This window comes from Haemaphysalis longicornis, unplaced genomic scaffold (assembly GCF_048455015.1).
Source record: "Haemaphysalis longicornis isolate Haplotype H1 unplaced genomic scaffold, Haemaphysalis longicornis Haplotype H1 scaffold_9, whole genome shotgun sequence".
In the NCBI taxonomy this organism is placed as follows: domain Eukaryota; kingdom Metazoa; phylum Arthropoda; class Arachnida; order Ixodida; family Ixodidae; genus Haemaphysalis; species Haemaphysalis longicornis.
The window spans coordinates 32,030,150-32,036,149 of record NW_027526460.1 but is presented as its reverse complement, the minus strand read 5'-3'; positions in this window follow the sequence as shown (position 1 = coordinate 32,036,149).

The window sequence follows — 6,000 nt, the reverse complement described above, 5'->3', positions numbered from 1 at the left end:
CCTTTCATTTGATACCTTACACGCCTTAGCCTCATCAGTTTCACTTTTCACCCAATCTAATGTGGTCATTATTCTGTCTTAAGGGGCGCTGCCCAGTCAATTCAGCTAATTCATTTGAAACAGTAGAAAGGACAGCCCCCGCCCCCATTTCCCCCGGCTCTCACCTCTTCCTTTGTGACCCCTAGTATATCAAGCCGTTAACAGTAGCAGGCGAACAACCAGCACGCCAGCGCCACCGTGTGCTTTCCCACCACCCTTTCCCACGCTCTTAGTGGATCCGTCAGGAGGAAAAGTTAAGACAACCCTTTTTTATGACCTCACCAGTCAATTATCACTCACGCGCCCAGCCGCGAAAATTAGGTATACAGCAAGTGCTTATGGCCATAAAAATTCAACAAGAAACTAAAAAAAATCAGACACCACCTCCCTCCCAACCGATCATGCAGATCGCGATTGGTGCCATACCCGCAGGTAACTTGAATTCCAAACCCACAGTGACGCATGAAACTTAACAGCCAACCATAGCTGCCTGCTAGGCTACTTATATGTACTCAAACTCCAAATGGACTTAAAACTCCTATTTACTCAGAACTCAAAATGTACTCAAAACTCAATATGTAATCAAACTCAAAATGTGCTCAAACTCAAAATGTACTCAAAACTCAAAATGGACTCAAACTCAAAATGTACTCAGAACTCAAAATGGACTCAAACTCAAAATGGACTCAAACTCAAAATGTACTCAGAACTCAAAATGGACTCAAACTCAAAGTGTACTCAGAACTCAAAATGGACTCAAACTCAAAATGTACTCAGAACTCAAAATGGACTCAAACTCAAAATGTACTCAGAACTCAAAATGGACTCAAACTCAAAATGTACTCAGAACTCAAAATGGACTCAAACTCAAAATGTACTCAGAACTCAAAATGGACTCAAACTCAATCGGACTGAAACTCAGTCGTGATCACTCGGCTCAAACTCACTCAAGCTCAAACTCACCATGCCACACTAGCCTCGCGCTCACTCAAACTCAAACTCACGCGTGAGTTTGAGTCCAAATGAGTCTGAGTGAGTGGACTCATGAGTGAGTTTGCCGACCTCTGCTCTTCGGCAACCTTGCCAACTGCTGCCGATCTCTCACAATTGGTATTCTTGATGTAGGCTGAAGAATCTGCTGGACGCCTGTCCAAGCGGCTGCGTAGAGCCACTGGGTGGCCGCGAGTGTGCGCGGCTTGCCCGCCAGGGAACGCACGTTTACGTGCGGTTCCTGGACCGAGTGCAGCTCTCCATGCATCCCACCCCGGAACTGGCTCCGGCCGCCGACTGCATGGGGCAACTATACGCGTAAGTTTCAATTTCCGTCGACTTTCTTCGCAATCGATATTCTGGCAACTTGCCCGGTTCTCGCGGTAACTCGGGAAATTCTGGCTTCTTTGCTGCCGTTGCGAGTGTCAGTTTACGGAAAGTTCTTAAACTGCACCATACTTGGGTTTCGGGAGACTGGTATAGTACAGTAATCCCTCATTCACTCGAAGCCGTAAAATGCGCCACAAATTTCGAGCTAGGCGAAGTTATCACCCGCGCACAAGTGGCACCGCTCATGGGTGCTACGGTGGCGCACACGTTACCACTAGAGACAGGAACTTTAGGCAAAATGCCTGTGTTCCATTTGAGTCCGTATCAAGCCTATTTAACATACAAGCATAAACTAACGCAAAGAGGGCATTTTAAGCTATAGTTTAAGCTCATAGTTCCGGCATTTTAAGCTATAGAGGAACGAGACGGGAGAAAAGCTGTATGAAAGGTGAGTGGGAAAGAGAGGGGAAGCATTTACTTGGCGGGATTGCCAGTCGTGAATCGTCTTTCGTCGACATTTGCAACGAAAGGAGCAGATAAGCGGCGATTTTTTATGTCCTTCTTACGCGCTGCGTCCGTGGACCTATGGCGAAAACTTTTGCCGATGTGCCCTATCCATTGTTAATGCACTAAAAGACACGCAAAAAAGAAATTGAACGTGACGCAGCCGCCCGCTTACCACTCAAGGTCGAAGGCGCGTCCTAGGGGAAACCAGGTGCAAAACTGACACATCAAAGTTTTAAGGTGACGGCACGAACACATGCAATGTCGTCCGCTGGTTAAGGGTATAACGCCGGACAGTGAGACGCAGCACGTGAAGGACGAAGAAGAAACGACAGACGGAGCTTACAGGAATGAGCATCTCAGCACTTTTCAAGTACTACAGGCGCGACAGCCGTCATTTGCCGTGCCGGATAACCTCAAAGGGCATTTGGAAACCCAGCAACACGCGAATTAGTTCCGAAGAATCTAGCGCGGTGTCTAATATTGATAATCGGTAGTATATAGTGCATTTTGATAGACCGAAGGGTAGATGGTCAGTTCATAAAGAGTATCTTCTAGAGCAAACTCTGAGATTATTTCTAAAATTTCAAAACAAATGTCGCTGAGCGTCCTTGCTGCCTGCATTAGCATCGAAAACCGACGGCCGGGGCCTCATTTTCATAGGGTAGCTGAATGGCTCCTGACAGGTAAATACGAACGCCAAGTTCCGCATCTTGTGGTTGACGGCGTTCGTGTTTACGTTAGCGAAAGCCCCGCGCTTGGCGCCAGACCTTCCGGTGCAGGGCGTTTCGTATAGTCTTCGTGATACGTACACCTTTCCCTATTGGGGCGTTTCGGTGCATGGACGTTTTGGTATAAAGAAAGATTCAGGCATGCAAGCAATTGACTAGTTTGTGATGAACATTGGGAGCTGTTGGAACCCAAGGGGCGTTCACTGTTTTTATTGACAAATTAAGCACAGCCTTGCGAGCTCGAAAATCTGCACACACCAGTTTTAGGGAGAAATTTGAGTATATAGTGTTTGTCAAGGAAGTTCGTTGCGATGACTACCTGGCATTCGAAATAACTAGCGGATTAGTGGAAGTGTAAAAGGTGCCCTCGACGGAAATATTTCCGCTGAACTGGGCCAGTTGTATCACAACTTGCAGAGCAGCGGTCGCCAAAAAAGCGCAAGCAGTCTGGTCAAAAGAGTTATAGCAAATGTAGATTGTATGCGTATTTCCTAATGTTTCCACTGTTCTTAACTTATACCTAACTACTCCTGTAAGAAACTGACACGCTGAGCATGCCTTTTCAAAGCTGTTATTAATTAAAATTTGTTTTTCTTTCATTCTGAGGAAGAAGAAACTGGATTTTTTAGCCGTTTTGTCGACCGAAAAAAGCCGGCTGAGAGATATTTGTTTTGAAGGTGCAATATAGGTATTCGCGAGTTTGAAAATCCAGAAGATGCTGTTTTAAATATTAGATTTGTTCATGTTTTAATTTTGTGCCAGTTCCTCTGATTTCCTTGCTTTTGATTATGTACAGCGTGAAGCAAGTCGTTATTAGTCTCTATTTTGTCATAAAGTTTGAGTCTGTCATGATTGCTTTTCCCTGTCAGATTGAATGTAAACATTTATTTGAAAGTCAATATATTGTATTTGATTCGCATGATTACCTTAATTTTGAACAGTAACTGCCGTACATAGGTTTTGTGATTTTTATGGGCGTAGAACCTGAAGCTTGAAAGCCTAATAAGATGTTTCTTCTTTTGAAGAAAACGCTCTTAGGTTCTTTGGCCTGTGCTGCGTGCCGATGCGGCGTGTCAATAATAGCAAATTTGTGGTATACTGAAGACTAAAACGTACCAACGAGTACGTCAGATAATACCCGCTGAATAATATTAGAGATGAAGTCAAGAAACTAATATTTGTAGCCGCAAGAATCATGTATTTTTTTTATTACTGTGCAGCAAACAAAACATATAGGATTCGAAATATTCAGCTTCTTAACCCAGTCATCATCATCGTCGTCACCATCGTCGCGGTCGCCATTTGGGCCCCAAGGAAGGAGTTAGTTCCGGTCCCGGGAGTTTCTTAATCCAGCACTGCTGGTACGCAGAGACTAACCACCATAAATCTCGCAACAAGCTCAGTAAGAGGGCGGCCCTTCCATTGTGGTGCGCGTCGAGACACGAGTTACAGGTACATTCGAAGCTGGCTGAAAAGGGGGCTCATTACTGCCGGGAGAATAACGGTAGCCGCGTAGTACCGAAAAGTGAGTTGCCGGTCACGCTCCCACTTTTAGCGTTGGCAACATTGCCTAGGGGAGATTTTAAATGCGCAGACGCATGTGGTGTCGCAGGCTCTCTGTATTGTAAAAAAGAAAACAAATTTCTCTAAAAGTTATAAAATCAATTATTATAGTTAATTTCTCACCGTGCTGTGTCACCGTCACCCCTCCCTTAATCAGCGTGCCCCGCATTTTGCTAGTAGATAGATGGCCACCCTAATATCATGTCTAGCCAATTGAAAAAACAAAAAAAACGCTTGGGTCCCTCGCGTAATAAAATCGGCGGCTATCCCATCGAGCTATCACTCCATGCCTGGCACGCAGCATTATTTTCTTCGAATTCGTAGCGCGGGCATTGGGTTTGGACTTGTCCGCGTGTTCCAGCGCGTCGCGGTCGACTTTCGGAGAGATGTGAAAGCCTGCGGACGAAACCACCCGGACCTGCCAGTCATGGCGAACTTTCAGCGGCAAGTTCGGAAATACATGTTGGGTGCAATAGCCGAAGGGAGAGGGGCCGCCACCTCTGCTGTCTCCACGGCCTTGCGCCCTTAGTGCAAGCTGCGTCAATCTTTTTTATATTAAGTAGATACTGCGTAAAGGCAGACAAAAACAAGAAAGACGACGGGACATGTTCTGTCCCGTCGTCTCTTCCTGTCTTATTGTTCCGTGCTTGCCCCATCGCCTTTTTTGACTTTGTTCGCCTTCGCGCTGTATCTTTCATGACTTACCAAATCGCCCAAGAGTACACTTTGCTAAGCCTTACCTTGTTCTCGCCGCCGACCGTAGGTCACCGTACGTGGCCAAGGACTTCCCCTATGCCCTGCCTCTTCAGAGGCTCCTGGTGACGGCCATGGAAGCGGGCCTGGAGTTGGCAGAAGAGCAGCGGCTGATCTGGAAGTACGCCCACCCGGGGGCGGCAGGCTTTGAGGACGAGTGGCAACCGCGACTTTTACCGGCCTCCGTGCGCTGCCAGGAGTACGCCGTCGTTTACGCCTCAGGTTGCCTCTGCGCCTTCGTCGTATTCTGCATCGAGACGTGCCCAAGCCTGCTGGCGAGGCGCGGAACATTCGCCAGGCCGCATCCGAGTTGCCGCGCGGCTATAGCCCGTGGCGTGGCGACTCGGGAAGAAACTACGGGAGCTCCACTTCGGAATGAGGCGGCAAGGATGTACCGTCGCGAGGTGCGACGAAGGATGAGAAGTGGTCATGTAACGGTTATTTCGCGCCCGCGGAAGGAAGTGCTCTGAAGGCCAAACAACGTGGTCGCGAAGAAGTTGGAAACACATGAATTCGTGAATGGCTCATACGAGTTCTTTCAAAGCCATTTATCGTCCAGACAACAGAAAGTAGTAATTAGTAACTGTCATTCTGCGTGTAAAGTAATCACGCGTGGAGTACCTCAAGGCTCGATGTTGGGGCCAATTTTATTCTCTATTTTCATAAATGACCTTGCTGAGTCCGTTGCTTTTTCAGAAGTTTTAATGTACGCGAACGACAGCTTCAGTTACAGTTGGCGAAGCTCTGCGAACCCTTAAAAGTAATATCATTGTGGATTTCTCAAACCTTTCAAGGTGGTTTTTGTGTAAAAAATAACTACTAATACTGATAAATTAAAACATGCAATTTTTCATTCATGACCAAAGCACTTCGATTTTGTCACATTTAGTTTAGGTATAGAATATCGCAGAATTGAAAACGGGTTTTCGGTTAAGTACTTGAGTTATTTTTGATCAACACGTGCACTGGAGAGAACAAATTCATAGCTTTTGTAGTAAACTTGCTTTTGGTTGCTAAATACTAACTAAAGGCCCATTAACACTTTCCCTTAACATTCTTCGCTGCTATACTTCTCATTATTAAACTTCGA